At 37.7% G+C, this 17009-nt stretch overlaps 1 protein-coding gene across 14 annotated transcripts in view; it reads right to left on the bottom strand.

The window, feature by feature from the left end:
• The window catches only part of SETD5 (SET domain containing 5), an 84869-nt gene that overhangs the window by 67004 nt on the left and 856 nt on the right, over nucleotides 1–17009 (bottom strand). The gene's annotated exons all lie outside the window — the stretch shown is intronic.

Consider the following 17009-nt stretch of genomic DNA (forward strand, 5'->3'; position numbering starts at 1 on the left):
CACCTGGGTGGCTCAGTGGGTTAAGCCTCTGCCTTCAGCTCAGGTCATGATCTCGGGGTCCTGGGATTGAGCTCCACATCGGACTCTCTGCTCAGCAGGAAGCCTGCTTCCCATCCCTTCTCTGCCTGCTGCTCTGCCTACTTGTGATCTCTCTCTCTCTCTATCAAATCAAATAAAAAAAAAAGAGAGCCCAGAAATAACTCCATATATATTTAAATAAATCCACATATATATATACACATATATGGCGTTCGTATGTCTGTGTGTGTGCGCATATATATATGTACTATACTATATACAGCATACTATACCATAGTACATACACTGTATACACACATTTTTTTTTTTAATTAATTTTCAACAAAGGCACCAAGAATATACAGTGGGGAAGGGGCAGTTTCTTCAATAAATGGTGCTGGGAAAATGGAAACTCCACATGCAAAAGAATGAAACTAGACCCCTATTCTACACAATACACAGAAATCAACTCAAAATGGATTAAGCTTGAATGTAAGATCTAAAACTGTGTAACTCCTAAAAGAAAACATAGGGTGCAAGGTCCTTGTCATTGATTCTGTCAATGATTCTGGGATTCAACACTGAAAACAAGGGCAACAAAATAAAAAAATAAACAAGTAGGTTTACATCAAACTAAAAGCTTCTGCACAGAAAAGGAAACCATCAACAAAATAAAAAGACAACCTATGGAATGAGAGAAAATATTTGCAAACCACATATCCGATAAGGGGTGGATAACAAAAATATACAAGAAACCCATATAACTCCGCCTGGCCAAAATTCTTACAATTCAATAGCACAAAAAAACCAACCAATCAACTAAACCCAATTAAAAAATAGGCAAAGGACCTGAATAGACATTTTCCCAAATAAGACATAAAAATGGCCAACAGGCCCTTGAAAAGGTCTCAACATCACTTATCATCAAGGAAATGCAATTCAAAACCACGAAGAGGTATCACCTGGCACCTGTTAGGAAGGCTATTATCAAACAAGAGATAACAAAAGCTAGTGAAGATGCAGAAAAAAAGGAACCCTTGTACCCTGCTGGTGGTAATGTAAACTGGTACAGTCATTATAGAAAACAGTATGGAGGCTCCTCAAGAAATTAAAAATAGAACTACCATATGATACAGCAATCCCACTTCTGGGAATACAGCCAAAGAAAACAAAATCACTATCTTGAAGAGATACCTGTACTCCCATGTTCACAGGAGCATTATTCACAACAGCTAAGGTATGGAAACAATCAAAAGTCTGTTATAAGATGAATGGATTGGGGTGCCTGGGTGGCTCAGGTGATTAAGCAACTGCCTTCGACTCAGGTCATGATCCCAGGATCCTGGGATCGAGCCCCATGTCAGGCTCCTTACTCAGTGGGGAGCCTGCTTCTCCCTTTCATTCTGCCTGCTACTCCACTTCCTTGTGCTCTCTATCAAATAACTAAAAAAAAAAAAAAAAAAAAAAAAGATGACTGGATTAAAAGATGTTATACTCATCTGTTTACCTATAGCAGAATATTGTTCAGCCATAAAAAAGAAGGAAATCCTGTCATTTGTTGATGACATGAACAAACCTGGAGAGGCTTATGCTTCATGATATAAGCCAGAGAAAGAAAAATACTGCATAGCATCACTTACATTTGGAATTACTTAAAAAAGAAAAAATTGAACTTACTGAATCAGAGTACAATGGTGGGTGTTGGGCTGGGGTGCAGGAGAAATGGGGAGAGACTGGTAAAAGGGTACAAACTTCCAGTTATAGAGATGAATAAGGCTTGAGGATCTAAGGTAGATACTAGATAAGGTAGTTACACAGTGACTACAGTTTTTAATACCATATTGCAAAGTTGAAATTTGCTAAGAAATCAGAACTTCAGGTTTCTCACCATCCCCCCCAAAAAGCTGGGATACATATGTGAGGGATGAATGTGTTAATTAACTCAATTGTTGGAATCCTTTCACAATGTACAATCAAATCATCATGTTGTATACAATACAGTACAATTTTATTTGTTAATTATCTCAATAAAGATTAAAAACACACACTATCCTAAACACCAGAATTTATGAGCAATCTGGTGGTACACAGCTTTATCTGAAAAGGCAGATGTATCCTGAAATTCTAAAGGTAAAAAAATTCCTTTAACTTTGGTCAGACTATGAGCCACTAAAGTCACTTCAAATGCTCATGTCTGGGCGCCTGGGTGGCTCAGTGGGTTAAGCCGCTGCCTTCGGCTCAGGTCATGATCTCAGGGTCCTGGGATCGAGTCCCGCATCGGGTTCTCTGCTCGGCGGAGATCCTGCTTCCCTCCCCCCCCCCCCGCCTGCCTCTCCATCTACTTGTGATCTCTCTCTGTCAAATAAATAAATAAAATCTTTAAAAAAAAAAAAAATGCTCATGTCTGAAAAGGACCTTGGATTCTGAAAAGCTTTGTTTCTTTAAAAACCCCCTTTCTAGTATAAATTTCTTTTTTTTTTAAATAAATCTTTATTTTATTTGACAGAGAGAGAGACAGCAAGAGAGGGAACACAAGCTGGGGGAGAGGGAGAAACAGGCTTCCCAGCGAGCTGGGAGCCTGACGCCGGGCTTGATCCCAGGATTGCTGGGATCATGACCTGAGCTGAAAGCTGACGCTCAGTGAGCCACCCAGGTGCCCCTCTAGTATAAATTTCTTAATGTGATATTTATAAATGCATTTGTATTGTAAATACCAGTACGTTTGTCAAGTCAGAAGCCTCAAACAAATCTGCGGCACACCAATTATTCCTCTGCTAAACAGTTAATTCTTTTCTTTTTTTTCTTTTTCTTTTTTTAAAAAAGATTTTATTTATTTATTTGTCAGAGACAGAGGGAGAGAGAGCAAGCAAGCACAGGCAGACAGAGAGGCAGGCAGAGGCAGAGGGAGAAGCAGGCTCCCTGCTGAGCAAGGAGCCCGATGTGGGACTCGATCCCAGGACCCTGGGATCATAACCTGAGCTGAAGGCAGCCGCTTAACCAACTGAGCCACCCAGGCATCCCAACAGTTAATTCTTTTCATATAACCAATAGAATCATGAAAATTAGGTGCTCCATTTATAGCATGAAAGCATTACTTATCCCAAGGCAAAGATATCAGAATCGATCAAATATTCCTAACAATAATAACTTCCAAAATAAAAGCTAACATTTACTGGTTGCTTATTTTATACAAACCACGGTTTCTTCAATTATTTTACATGCATTAGCTCATGAAATGCCCACAACTTTATGAGTAATGTACTACTCATATTTAGCCACAGAAACTCACCGAGTTAAGGATCTTGTCCAAGACTAAAAACAAGAAAACAGAAAACTAGAATCTGAATCTTGGGTCTATCCAATTTTAGAATCTTCACGTTTTAATCACTATTGCTTCACATTTGACATATCCAGATTTAATATTTTTTAGCCTATAACTATATTATAATGTGACACACACTGCTGAAATATGTTAATGTTACTTCTTTTAGTTCAAAAGGATAAAACAGATTTCATATTCAACAGGTTTATGATTTTAAAAGATCTAATATTTCAGACTTATAAAATCAAGTAATTTGAATTTTAAATGACAATGTTAAAGAGCAGATGACATCCTTTCTAAGATACTGTCTATTTTCAGGTCTAAGAGGGAACCATTCAAGGAATGTTAATTGAACAGCTTTCTACAAGTACCAGTGCCCCAAGTGGTAGTCAGGTTTAAGTACTTGAAATCATCAGAGACAAATGGAAAATGATCTAGCATTTCAATAGAGATCATTTTTACTAGAGAAAGGAAGTTTCTTATCTTGAATTATAAATTAAAGCAAGAAATTCTGGTTCCTAGAAGAACCAGTCATGGATAAGTCCATGATCCTCTTTCATGGACTAAAAACAATTATTAGTTACTGAAAAATCTAGAAGCTGGCAGTTTTAGTAAATTAAATGATTTTTGTGTTATAACAGAAATATTATGACAAAATAAATATTCATGATGAATCTGTCAAGCCTTACATATAGGGTCAGGAAAAGAATAGGGTGGAACAATAGCCAAACTATGGAAAGAACCTAGATGTCCATCAACAGATGAATGGATAAAGAGGTGGTACACACACACAATGGAATACTATGCAGCCATCAAAAGACATGAAATCTTGCTATTTGCAATGATGTGGATGGAACTAGAAGGTATTATGCTAAGCGAAATAAGTCAATCAGAGAAAGACAATCATCATATGATCTCTCTGATATGAGGAATTTGAGAGGCAGGGCATGGGGTTCGTGGGGGGTAAGGAGGGGAAAAAAATGAAACATGGGACCTTGGAGGGAGACAAACCATAAAAGACTTTTAATCTCAGGAAACAAACTGAGGGTTGCTGGGGGGCAGGGAGTAGGTATAGGGTGGCTGGGTTAGGGACACTGGGGGAGGGTATGTGCTATGCTGAATTGTGTAAGACTAATGATTCAGACCTGTACCCCTGAAGCAAATAATACATTATATGTTAAAAAAAAAAAAAAAAGAACAGGGTGGAAGGACTATAAACTGAATTTCCCTAACTACATGCAGACTTGTACATTTCACTTAGTAATACTATTTTACATAATAATAAAACAAAAAGTAATCCCTGAAAAGTCTGAGATTAAGTTGAAACAAATTAACCTCACCATGTATCAAGTTGGTGGCATGGTCACATGGAAAGGAATTATTCCAAGTGATTTTAAAACATAATTTGACAGCATATCCTTAGAGGGATACATTCTAAGAGTATAAACAAACTCACTTTCCAGTAATCATATTGTTCGAGCATTCTAAAACTGCTGTGTGCTCAATGTGGGACAAAGCAGAGTAATGGCACTGGTGTTAGCGACACTAGGATTAGGGGAGTGGGGAAAACTAGACTTAAAAAAAATAATGTAGTACTGAATTTCAAATAAAAGTTACCAAATACCAACAACTGGTATTTTTAAAAAGAAACAAAAGGAGAAAAAACATTTTTTTAGTCCTTTTCATTGAAAAGATCTAGAAACAAGGACCAACGCAAGAGCAATGAACATTCCTAGTACCCATACTGTGGTCTCTAGGTTAACCATTTCCCCCAAAAGAAACCAGTGAGTTGCAGAAATGAGTAATTCCAGGTTTGGGGCAGGAAATGTACAGAATGATCCTGGAACATCCTGTCATACTAGAAGGCAAGGAACCAATAAAAAAAAAAATAATAAGCCAGAAAACAACTGAGAATGAGAAGACAAAAGCCAAATGCGGGACAATTTGAATGTCAAAAATAATAACTGCAAGGGACTGAAACATACCAAACATATTTCAGACCACAGTACACAATAATAACACCTCACTAATCACCCATGGAGGCTGCTAGGTTACCAATCCATTATTTTGAACTGTTAAGAGGGGGAAAAAAAAAAAAACCCACTGATCTTTCCTTTTGTATTCAAAATGTACCTTAGGATAACCAAATTATATGAGGGAGTACTACAGAAAATAAATGAGGTAGTGATAAAATATCACCATTCTGCAACCATAAAGGAAATAATGGATCTAGGCCCATTGATCCTAAGGTGTGGTTTGAGAACTGCTGAAGTTTCCAAGATTCTTTCAGAGGGTATGTGAAACCTTTCTCTTTTCAACTACGTATCAGTGTGAGGCCAGTTTTTCTTCAGTCTTAACCAAAACAACTTATCACAACAAATTAAATGCAGAAGCAGCTGTGAGAAAGCAGCTGTTTTCTATTAAGTCAGACATTGAAGAGATTTGCAAAAATGTAAAACAATGCCCCTTTCTAAAAATTTTGGAAATAGTTATTCTTCATAAAAAAAATGTCATTTATGTTAGCAGGATTTATTACAATTATTTTAAAATTAGTTGATAAATTAAAATTTTTTGTTTCAATTTTTTTTTTTTTTTAATGTGACAGAGAGAGAGAGATCACAAGTAGGCAGAGAGGCAGGCAGAGAGAGAGGGGAAAGCAGGCTCCCGGCTGAGCAGAGAGCCCGATATGGGGCTCGATCCCAGGACCCTGAGATCATGACCTGAGCCGAAGGCAGTGGCTTAACCCACTGAGCCACCCAGGCGCCCCTTGTTTCAATTTCTAATCTGGTAAATCTTGATATAATCTTTGGAATCTCTTTGGGGCTTTCAATTTTTAAGAGCATAAAGTTTAAGAATGGTTGATCCAGGTGACCAGGCTTAACATCACACAGATAAGCTATTATGTAACTTAAAAAAAAAAAAAAGATTTATTTATTTGATCGAGAGAGAAAGAGCAAAGAGACAGTAAGAGAGAGAGAGAGAGCATGCACTAGAGCAGACATAGAATCCTAGAGCAGACTCCCCACTGAGCAGTGAGCCCAACGTGGGCCTGATCCCAGCACTCTGTGATCACGACCTGAGCCAAAGGCAAAAGGCAGATGCTTAACCAACTGAGCCACCCAGGCACCCCCAAATGGGGTTTAAATAAAATCCAAAGGGAATCCATTTTTCTTTTCCCTGTATTTCACTGTATTTGTAATTATCAAATCTAAATACACTCCCTCCCTCACCAACAACTAAAAAGAAAAGTGTTCCAAGAACTGCTCATGTGGAAATAGGGGTTCAGACAGGCCAACAGATAAATCCTAGCAGAGAGGAGAATCAAAGAGCTAAATAAAAGAAACTGGGTTGCTATGTAGTCAAGAAAAGTTCCATGATCCTCTATAATTAGGGTGAGCATATAATTTATGGCCCCAAGTGGGCCATTTCTGAGAGTGAAAGAGGGGCTATTACTAATTATGTGGTAGGCATAAACCAGGACTGTCCCAGGGAAATTGAGACATACAGTCACTCTACCTATAAAAGTTTATTATTATTATTTTTTACTGTTTTCACAAAAGATATTCACCTCAGTCCTCTGAGTAATGATTTTCCAAAGAAACACATTCTGAATATTATAAAGGACAGAAAAACCAAAGTATTCTATAAAATTTTTTCTCCTCTTTCTTGCCTGGCACACAGTTACTTCATAAAGAGGGATGTCTATGTCTCTTCTTGTTGCTCAAATTTATTCTACAAACTTCAAGCCATTCCTTTTCATACCAACGATTCATGATAAGCTATGAAGGCAAAGTTGCACCTATTCAAGAGCTTTGCTTCTTTTAAAATACAAGTCTTCCCATGGGCCTTCACACATGGCTTGCTAAGACTCCTACTTAGTTGATGAACAGATACCTTATTCCCAGTAACACTTCAAATCTTAGTGACCTAGCAGTTAAGTTAGGAAGAGTGAGGTAAAAACATCTGGGTCAGGTCAACCAGCCAAGGCTCCAAAGTAAGAGCCTTGGGGTTGGCATTATTACCTACTTGTTTTGTTCTAAGCAGTTTGGCTACAGTAAATTCAAATCTCCATAAATGATGCTAGCCTAATTTGGAGGGATTTTTTAAAAAGATTTTATTTATTTATTTGACAGAGAGAGAGAGATCACAAGTAGGCAGAGAGAGAAGGGGAAGCAGGCTCCCCGCTGAGCAGAGAGCCTGATGTGGGGCTCAATCCCAGGACCCTGAGATCATGACCCCAGCCGAAGGCAGAGGCTTTAACCCACTGAGCCACCCAGGCGTCCCTTGGGGGGATTTTAAAAAATATTTTATTTATTAATTTGAGAGGTAGAGAGAGACAATGAAAGAGAGAGACCATGAGAGGAGAGAGGTCACCAGGAGAAGCAGACTTCCTGCTGAGCAGAGAGCCCGGTGTGGGACGATCCCAGGACTCTAGGATCATGACCTGAACCAAAGGCAGTCGCTTAACCAACTGAGCAACCCAGGCGACCCTGGGGGGATTTTTAGTAAACATCTGGTTTTAGAATTGCTTGTATAATGAGACACCAATAAAGTAACTACCCATTAATCTGTGAGTATTTTATGCCACTTCATAGGTTTTCAAATATTGGGTCAACCTTTTCCAATTAAAAAGTAGCCTAAATGTGAATATATGTAATAATACGGATCAATTTCAGCCTCATCCTAAAATGTGCACCGATACCATGTCAACCTACCCTTATTTTGTTCTACTACTAGGCTATGACATTGAAGTTCTAACTGCCATAAATAAAACTAAATATGTCTAGCAAGAACAGAAATAATCAAAAAGAGACTTCAAAAATTTGGACTTGCTTCTACATTTTCCTCAGACCTTCCTGTTATTTATTTATTGGTCATTCTACTTAATATTTTTCAGGCTATGCACACAGAGACATTTAATTTGTGTGGCCACAGTCATTTGCACCACAGAAATTGAGAAAATAAAAATGTATGCATTCATACAACAATCTAATGCAATTACATTTGGCATGCAATCAATCATACTGCCCTAAAAGCCCTTTTTTCTTTGTTCTATTTTAGGAGGTTGAAATCTTTTGTCTTTAGAACTAAAGTTTAAAAAAGTGCCCTTTAGAGTCTAACCCAAACTTCATCATCATAAACATGTTTTTTTAAAGTAACGATATCCTACCTGTGTCTCTTCCCCTTCTGTCTGGTTTCTCTTATAAAACAAGTCAACTCTCAACAGCCTGCATTAATAAAGGAAAATGTAACGTAAATGCATACGCAGTCTAACTGCCAACAGGTCCTTCTGCTTAAATAAAACCCTCCTTGGATACTGCGAATGCCCTAACAGTTGCTTATTAACTAGAGATCATCCTCCTTCACAGAGATGTGAGAGTACAAATCGTATGTGTTGTGGCATGCACTGAGGTTGGCAGAAAGAAACAGAATTTTCCAACACAGGACAAAGATTTTAACAGGGCCGGAATAAAAAACCATGGAGACCAGAGGGGGGAGGGGGAAAAGGACCACAACAACCTTATACAAAATGACAAACAATGGGTGCAAATATCAAACAATGAGATCCATATGGACATATGTCAAAATTAACATATTAACATTACAAAATATGCTAACATGATACTACAACATCCTAACCGGATCATAATTTCTAAGAGTTATGAAATAATCCCTTACTATACTCAGCAGTACAATTTATTAGATTACTGGGTTTTATTTGACTCTTCATATTTCAGGAGTGGGGAAATCTCAGCATCAGAAGACAATAAAAATGATAAAAATAAAATTTGTATTTATTTATTTTATCCTATTTGATATAGGAAAGAGAAGGCTTGAAGAAAAATAAATTATAAATCTTGAAGAAAGAACTGAGGGATGAAAAATTTGTATGCAAACAATTACACCTCCACTAAGGTAAAGGGATAAACATATATAAAGTTTTAACTTTTAACCTTATTTTAGTCATAGGTCTATGTTACACAAATAAGTAATTCCCAATAAAACTGCAAACATTATCCATATAAGAGATTTCTCCCTTCAAGTTAATACTTGAAGTGGCATCTGGTGGTAATAATGACTGTGTGAACAGCCAATGAAATTAAATATGCTTAAAAACATTTTTTTTCCCTGTAAGGCTAAGAATCTGGAATGGTTTATTAAGAAACAAAGTGGAAGATATTGAAGTTATAAAATCCCTTTCACTACTGACTTTTAAGAACAAATTAACTTTGTACATAAATACATATAAACAAAGCCACAACCTAACCATAATAAAAAATCCTATGAGTCCATCTAATTTTCCCCCTTTGTCCTCGTTTCTTTTTTGCTGGGGAGAGCAGTTGTGAGATAATAATAGCAGGAAATAAGGTGGAGCAGCTGCACGGGCAAGATGAGGTACAGTGCTGTGTTTCACCTCCATTCTCGTCTACTGCTGGAGGTCTCACTGAAAATCAGATTAGCTGTTCGGGGAACCAAAGCAGTTATCAAAACCTCTGGGATCAAAATTTGCCCCCCTCACCACTCCCCAAGCTTTTTAGAGCCTCTGGCAAGATTCAGGTAATAGCAGCTCAAGAACCCAAGATGAAGAGATTTCTAGTTATTTGGAAAGAGGGGTTTGTGTGTACATGCATATGTGTGTGAAAAGATGTTTACTCTAATGCTAGCAATGTGGTTCACGTAGAGAAAACGATCTGGAATGGAGGCCAGGTTTTGAGCTAGATGGCTTCTATTTTCATCCCACAAATCTATGGAAATAATCCACGTGAGCAAATTATAAAGAGAAGAAATGACTACCCTAAATTTTTATTGTAATATAAAATATAGTTCACTAAACTTCATGTTGTTGCTATTTCACTAATAAAAAAAACCTTCTAACTAATGGCAATTGAAATTAGTCACTCAGATTTTCCTTTTCAGGTCAAAACATTGTATCATTACTGCAAAAGCCATTACACATTAAAATATGATGTTGGGAGCCTGGGGGCTCAGTTGGTTAAGCGTCTGCCTTCAGCTCAGGTCATGATTCCAGGGTCCTGGGATCAAGTCCCACATTAGGCTCCCTGCTCAGCAAAGCGCCTGCTTCTCTCTCTCCCTCTGCTGCTCTCCCTGCTTGTGCTCTCTCTCTGTGTCAAATAAATAAATAAATAAAATCTTAAAAAAAAAAAAGTGCATTAAAGACCATTTTTTTCTAGTTATTCTGTTAAGCTAAAACATCCCTTCTTTGCTAAAAGTCACAAGGTCCAAAACCATGAGCAAAAGTTACCAGTTCACTTTACCTTTGCCTGCACAGTTTGGATAGAAGGCAAAGCTTCAAGGCTAGTTTAATAACACTGCAACACAGGTGGTACCTCAATGCAAGTAACAGATGTACTCTTGGAAAACAGTTCAAACCAATTATTTCCAAAATCCAAATTCTCTTAAAAATATATTAAGCATTTAAAAAAACCTTAGCATATAGTCCTTTATAAAAGAGGAATCTTTTTTTGTCCAAATAACTGCTATCTAATTTATATGTGAATGCAATTCTTTTATCCATATTGTTTTTGAAGGAACTGGCATACATGTACTGTTTGACATTTATTTTAAAGGTAACTAAAAATAGGGGCATCTGGCTGTGGATCAGTGGAGCATGCACTCCTGATCCCAGGTTTGTGGATTCAAGCCCCAGGGTTAGTGTAGCGATTACTTAAAATCTTAAAAAATACATACATAAATAAAACTAACTAAAAATACTGTTTGGAATACAAGTTTAACATTTTAATAAAAACTTCAAAAAGAGGGGCGCCTAGGTGGCACAGTCATTAAGTTCCTGCCTTCGGCTCAAGTCACGATCCCAAGTCCTGGGATCCAGCCCGGCATCTGGCTCCCTGAGCGGCAGGCAGGATGCCTGCTTCTCTCTCTCCCACTCCCCCTGCTTGCATTCCCTCTCTCGCTGTGTCTCTGTCAAATAAATAAATAAAATCTTAAAAGCTAAACAAAACTTCAAAAAGGGCCCAAACTTTGAAATATTTCATTGTGATTTTGCTTAAAGGGCCAGGTAACTGACAAATCTCTTCCAACTCCATGATTCATGTTATTCTAACAAGCTAGATGCAACCACCCCACTTTCCGCTGGGAGCTGAATAAATGTACTAAACTAGGTTGTGCCTAACCTAAAAAGGGGAGAGGGCACCTTGGGAGAAATTTCCAAGGAATATTAGGTTCTCCAAGAAGTAGGGATGAGACAAATAAGGAGCCTTTCTTCAGTAAGCATTTTCTATGATGGCAATCCAACACTCATATCCTGTAGGGGGCTCTCCATATTACTGGTCTAAAACTGGAGCTAAGAGGGGCACCTGGCTGGCTTATAGGTAGAGCATGTGACTCCTGATCACGAGGTTATGAGTTCAAGCCCTACACTGGGTGTAGAGATTACTTAAACAAATAAAATCTTAAAAAATAAAATAAAATTGGAGCTAACAATACGCAACTACTTCACAAAGTGAAACAAATCATTCTACCTATTCTGGTCTAATCCCAATCTAAATAAAGACTATATATATATTGAAACGTGAAAGTTTTATGCAGATAAAATATTCATTTCCATTTCTTAATGAGAATTCAGCTGTCAGATGCTCTAGAACTGGTTTCCTCAGGAGGTGGCTTGTATTTAGGAGGGTGGAGTGCATGGGATTTGTTTTCTTTTAACCTATAAAAAGCTTTAGTTTTTTATGGGTCCCTACCCGATATTCAGGGACATACTAAATTTGGGGTTAAGACTATATAGTTGGCACAAATCCAATGCTGGAGTGAGAACTATAAATGATTTCTTTAATTGTATGCCAAACTGAATAATCTCCCAGGGAAAAGAACCTCCTCCTCCTGCCTTTCCTACCTCTGGCCCTTCCCCCACCAACACTGCCTCCCCGCTGTGTAAAGAGCCCTTTGTCCTGCCCCGCACTTATCTAGCTGTTTGGCCATATTGACAGGCCAACTAAAAGCATAATAAGGGAGTCAGTCTGACATAAGCAGCTGGCAATTTGAAACAAAAATCTTCCTTTTCTACTCAGACCAAATCCTGCTGCAGAAGTCTCAGGCTCCTCCCATGCTTCCATCTATTTTTCAAGCAGAGCAGCAAGAAATTCGGCATTTTCCCTTGATTAGGTAGCACATCAAAAACTTGAATCCCCAGGCAGAAACAAATTCTTACAAATTCCTATATTCACTACTTATTTTATGATTTATAACATAGGCCAAAGCATATCCCCAGCTCTGGGTGTATATACATAACCAACATAGATTAGGAAATGATTCTTACTACTTCAATTTGCCATCTAAACTCTGAAAATTCTCAGACTACAAGGAAGACAGCAAAACACAGAAGAGAGAGCGGTCAGACCAAACCAACACTCATATACATAAAGCAAAACTCGCTAATATTCTTAGTGTTTTAACAATACGAAGATACTATTCCAATACGCATAAAATTCCTTTTCCTTGCCTTTATATCAAAGATACTTAACATGACCCTTACATCTCTCCTTGAGGTATTCAGCAAACAAAATCAATATGATGGAAAAACTGAGTAAGACAGGATGGGATTACAAATCCCTTATTCAGTGAAGGCTCCTATAAAGTAGGCTGGGTTTAGCGTCATTGTTTCTTTATTATCTCTCATGGTTTCCTTCAAAAAGTGTTAAGAGCTTTTCTAAAGTGATGCTTTCTAACAGTTCCTCCCCCCCATTACTGGATATCAATTTAGAAATGAATATACAATAGGACAATTTTCACAAGATTCTAAATGATTTAACAAAATACATATTGATAAGTGAAAGAAATGGTATTCTATCTTTCATGAATTTCTCTGAATCTTTATCACAAGAGTGATCAATTGATACAGCAAGTTAGAGGTTAAAAGTACCATTTCATCACATATTTTGGATTTTTGGCAGTAAGGAATGGTACCAATCCTTGTCTATCACAAATGCATTATATTTATTTTCTAAGGACTGCCTCAGAAAGGATTTTTTCCCAAGCAGGTTCCACACCCAGCACAGACCCCAATACAGGGCTTGAATTCATTGACCTGAGCAGATCCAGACCTGAGGCGATATCAAACAGGAAGCTTAACTAACTGAGCCACCCAAGCACCCCTGAGACGGTGTTTTTAATCAAATTTCAAATAACTACCAGTTGTATTACTAAATATACATTATCTTACATATTTTACAGAGTTCAAAGTTAAGTTCTGTCTTAAAGAAATATCCCTATCAGTAAGTTTTAGTTTTCAATACCTGGAAGTTTTTTTATAAATAAAATTCACCGCTTCTAAGCCTTTTAGTTTCAGATTGAGCTGACAAATCACCAGAGCTGAACGAAAAATTAGAAGAAAATTTTATTCTAGATCATAATCCAATTTTCAATAATAAGATGTATCCAATGATTGTTAACTGTGGACTTATCTTTCATTAAGTTATTTCAACATGAAGAGGATAAGAGTGGTTGTCTGCACATCTCCATTTTGCAATGTATTACTTTCCTATCCAAAAGCAAAAAATGAGATGTCAACCCTCCACTAGAAAGGCCAGAATAAGTTCAGAAAGTATGTAAGTTACTAGACACAAAACAGTATCAGAATATACAAAAATTTTCAAGCATACTGTTAAATAAATCCTATGAAAAGGGCCTCTATGATCTTTCAGAAAATGATTACATCAAGATCACAAAGGGTTCCAAACAACAGAAAATACAAGTGAAAAAGCAATTATTTTATAAGATAACTTTCATGTTATGTAGTAACTTAAAACTAAAACACATTTACATTTATATCTAAGCTATGCTAAACAGCCATTATGAGTGAAACCATCTTTATTTGATATGACATCTTTTATATGTAATACTAATAAGAGAACCACCTAAAATATTATTCATTAAAGGTTCTATTTCATTAGTCTGGTTTGTATCACTGAGAGACAATGCAAGCCACATTTGTGAATGACAAAACTCATTTTTATTCTTTTTGGTTCCCTGCCACAAATGCCAGAGTCAGATTACACATTATAGATGACTGTGGGATTTAAGTACATTTACACGAAACTGAAAATATCAAAATTCTGGGCGGGGGGGAATAGGATGCAAGAGTCTTGGAGGGGTGGGGGGACGAAAACACACTGACATCTGTTAGATACTACGTAAGTGGATTTGGGTGGTGGTTTTTCTTCAAGTACTTCCACTCAAACTGTTCTGCCTAATCAAAGATCTGCCTAATGTGCAAGAGCTGTGGGGGGAGGGGAGATCAAATAAGGGGTTCAGATGCTATCTTTTCAAGTATCCTGTACTCCAGACTTACTCGATTTCTGAGTATTCCTTCTGGCCCGTCCTTTATTCAAATGGATCATGGACAAACATACATCCTTGTGATCTTACAAGACTACATCTGACACATATATAGTGAAATCAATTTTATAGGTCAAATGCCAAAGGAATAATCTAGTTAAGAGAAGTCTATACTAATACAGAAATTAAGAGTATACTTCTGAGACTAATATTTAGAAATCATTCCAAAAAGAGCCGTTCTTTTTAGAGTTTACAATTCCAAATGCAGTAATATGATTAGCAAAACATCTATTCCATAAGGTAGATGTGGCCTAACAACTTGAGAGAAGGAAGGAGGCACACAGACAACAAAATATCAAAATTAATTCAATAATTAAAGTGATGGAGGAAACATGTCAGCTGCAGAAAAAAGAACTGGTTTTTCCCATTCTGGTGCTCTGGAAGATCCTTAAATTCTTATTACTTTGGTTTTAAATGGATTGAAAAATTAAAACTCTAATGGAACTTTCAGACCTATCCAAGCATAAATCCTCAGGCAAAAACTGAAAATCTGCCAAAAAAACAAAAACAAAAACAAAAACCAAACAAGAGTCTTTAACTATGATGCATTTTCCAGATGCTAATATCCATAAATGGGTAGAAGGTTACGAATTGCTAACTCTGATCTCCCCACCAATAAAATGCAAAACCAGCTCAGCAGTCAAAATTCCCAGGAAAGCAAGGTTTCTTCTTAGTCCTGAAGCAGCCATCGCCTAAGTGCAGCTCCCTGCAGCCAACAGCATTAATGGACGCTGCACTGCTGTCCTTCCCTGGAGACAGCAGCCAGCACTACTCAAGCTTCTCACGTAGCAACCAGAGCTCCAGAGCCAGCAGCTGCTGCTGCCTTGTATACTCACCCCTGTGATCCAACCCAAAGGAACAACCTTCTCCTTACCCCACCCCCACTCCTTACACACTCTTTTCTCTTTTTTCTGGACCAGTGCTCTATGCCAGAAAGGCTGGAATTATGCTTTAAGAACCAAACAATCCTAAGGTCAACCTTTTAGTTTTAAACCAAGACCTTTTACCAAAAAAATCAAAATTCACCAAATAAATTCCAAATATCCATTTTTAAATTAAGCCAGCAACGAAGAAGTGAAGATTAAGTTTTCATCTTTAAAAGGCCAATTTCCCAAACACTTTCTTTATAGTCAAATTTAAATTTGCAGCTAGAGACAGAGCCCTGTGTCTTATCAAAGGACATAACTCATTTTTATAAACATGACAGTATGAGTAAACCTTGAAGACTCTAATCCCATAACGGGCCAGAATTTGGGGCTACATTAGAAAACTAATGATCCTCCTGAGAAAACTGGAAGAAATCCAGTAAAAAAAATTTCCTGTGTCCTCCAAGAGGCCCAGAAACCTCTGATTATGTGAATATTCTTGTTTTAGTCCTTGCTCATATGCACATTTCACACATCTAAAATTACCACTTACAACTTTTCTCTCAGAGTGACCTAAAATCATTAATGACATAAAATTAACCATCAAGAAATTTTCTCACAATTCACAAACATTCTCCTGAAAATCTCTAAACCCTCAACTCAGCTGGCTCCTCCCCAATCAAAAGTATAGCTATGCAACATCAGCTCAACAACAAAAAATGTAAATATGACCTTGATCACAAATATGTCATTTAGAAGCAAGTTGTTCAGTCAAGTTATAAAGGAAATTCGCAGAGAACCTGAGGACTCTTCAGTACTATGACCACGGAGAAAATTGGAGAAATGTACTCAAGTATAGACAAAGCCCAATGGAACCCTGAGCTCTGAGTAAGAAATGAGTTACTGGTGAACACACTGCACAAGTAACATGAGAAAGCAGAAAATGCAGGTCATACACGCACCCCTGACCCAGACCAGCAGAGCTGGCTGCAGCATCAGTATCCTAGGGAAAGACCAGTTATTGCTTCTAAGTCAGACAAGCAAAGGCGCTCTATAGAATAAATTAGCATAGAAGGGGCTTTCCCAACAGTTCAACTTTCCCTCTCGTGCGATTCACCTACTTAAAAAACCAGGGCTTTTTCTTACCACCATTCACCTTACATCCCTGGCTTCCACGCAAAGGGAAAGGGAATTCATAAAGCGTAAATTTTTCTGCTTTTAAAGACGTTCTCAAATGATCGCTCTCCACGCCCAAGGCAGGAAAAACGACACAAACTGGCTCAACTCCAGGCTCGAACCCTACAAATTCAATGAGGCTATCTCAGATACTGGGGCATACGCCACTGTAAGCCCAAGAATGTGAAGTGGGGGTGGCGAAGGTAACGTCTTTAATGTGGGAAAAGAGGCAATCATCTGAGATGGGGACC

This window comes from Lutra lutra, chromosome 1 (genome assembly GCF_902655055.1).
Source record: "Lutra lutra chromosome 1, mLutLut1.2, whole genome shotgun sequence".
Lineage (NCBI taxonomy): Eukaryota > Metazoa > Chordata > Mammalia > Carnivora > Mustelidae > Lutra > Lutra lutra.